Here is a 1,662-nt window from a genome sequence, read left to right as displayed (position 1 = left end):
TGCTTTTTTTTTTTTTTTTTTGCTCATTATTACCAATGACTTGAGTTAAAGACCTGGATTCAAGTTCCATCCCTGATATTAATATGCTGGTTGTATGATGCTCGACAAGTCACTTAACCTTTCAGTGTTGTGGACAACTCTAGGAACACAAGTTGTAGAGAAGGTGCCAACATGCATTGGTAGAAGGTATTTCTTCATCCTTGCAGTACTCTATGCATTATGAACGGAGATCCAAATCTGGCCTGCTGCATGTTTTTGTATGGCCCACGAGTTAAGAATTTTTTTTTGCATTTTTAAATATAATAAAATTTGGTTTTAAAATGTAAAAACTGTTTTTAGATCTTGCTCTGTACCAGTGAAATCACAGGTGTAGTTCCTATTCCTTGTCAGTGATTTAATGTTTAGAAGAAGACATGGATGGCATGGTCATCACATTTTCAGATCACCAAAAACTGGAAAGGAGAGCTAGTACATTAGGTAACAAGATTTAAAAAAAATCTTGACGAGCAAGATTATTGTGCTGAATTTAATCAAGTGAAAAATAAAAAAATGTAAATAAACTTACAGTTGGGTTAAAAAAAACAATTTCACAAGTGCAAAATGTTGGGTGCAAGGCTAAATTATAGTTAGTCTGAAAAAGATTTGAGGGTCTTGGTGGTCTGTAAGTACACTAGGGTGTCAGCATTGTGATATTGTGGCTGAAAAGGCTAGTTAAGTCAGCTGATGTAAGAGAGGTATAGTGCCTTCAGGTTAATTATTGTGATGGGTCCTGCTTTGTTCAGTACATGTGTAGTGTTCAGTTCTGGGTTCCACATTTTAGGAAGGTTATTGATAAACTGAAGAATGACCTGAGGAGGGTGACCAAGATAGTGAACCTTGATATGACCTTAAGATGGTAAGGATCAGTTGAAAGAAGTGGAAATTTAGCTGTATAGTTGGTTGAAGGAACTGTGGAAGTAGGGATATTTAGCCTTCAAAGAAAAAGCATCAAGGTAATGGGAATGATGGTTGTTTTCAAGTATTTGTAGGACTGCTATATCAAATAGCTATTAGATATTCTACTTGGCTTCAGAGGACAAAACTAGGAGTAATAGATAGAAGTTACAGAGGAGCAGATTTAGGCTTGACATAAGAAAAAAACTTCCTAATGATTAGAGATATCTAAAAATGAAATGAACTTTCATAAGAGGTAGTGGATTGTCTCTCTCTGAAGTCTTTTTTTTTTTTTTTTTTAGGCAATTGGGGTTAAGTGACTTGGCCAGGGTCACACAGCTAGTATATGTCAAGTGTTTGGTCTGAGGCCGGATTTGAACTCAGGTCCTCCTGACTTCAGGGCCAGAGCTCTATCTACTCCACCACCTAGCTGTCCCTCTCTGAAGTCTTCAACAAAAGGTTGGATGTTCACTTGTAGAATGTCTTATACAGAGGATTCTTGTTTAGGTATGAGTTGGACTAAATGACCTCTGAGTTTCCCTCTATCTTTGGGATTCTGTGATTAGGGCTTATATTAGGTTCATGGTAATTGAAATGGAAGAGAATGGAATTACAGGAAATATTTTAAAGAATTAATAGAACTTTGTTATAGTTTGGATGTTGGAAATGAAGGAAAGAAGATAGTCAAAGAGGATACCAAGATTTTAAACCCAGGTACCTGGAAGAATA

Source organism: Vombatus ursinus, unplaced genomic scaffold, assembly GCF_900497805.2.
Source record: "Vombatus ursinus unplaced genomic scaffold, bare-nosed wombat genome assembly UNPS02014158.1, whole genome shotgun sequence".
Classification (NCBI taxonomy): domain Eukaryota; kingdom Metazoa; phylum Chordata; class Mammalia; order Diprotodontia; family Vombatidae; genus Vombatus; species Vombatus ursinus.
Note: the sequence above shows the minus strand (reverse complement) of the source record.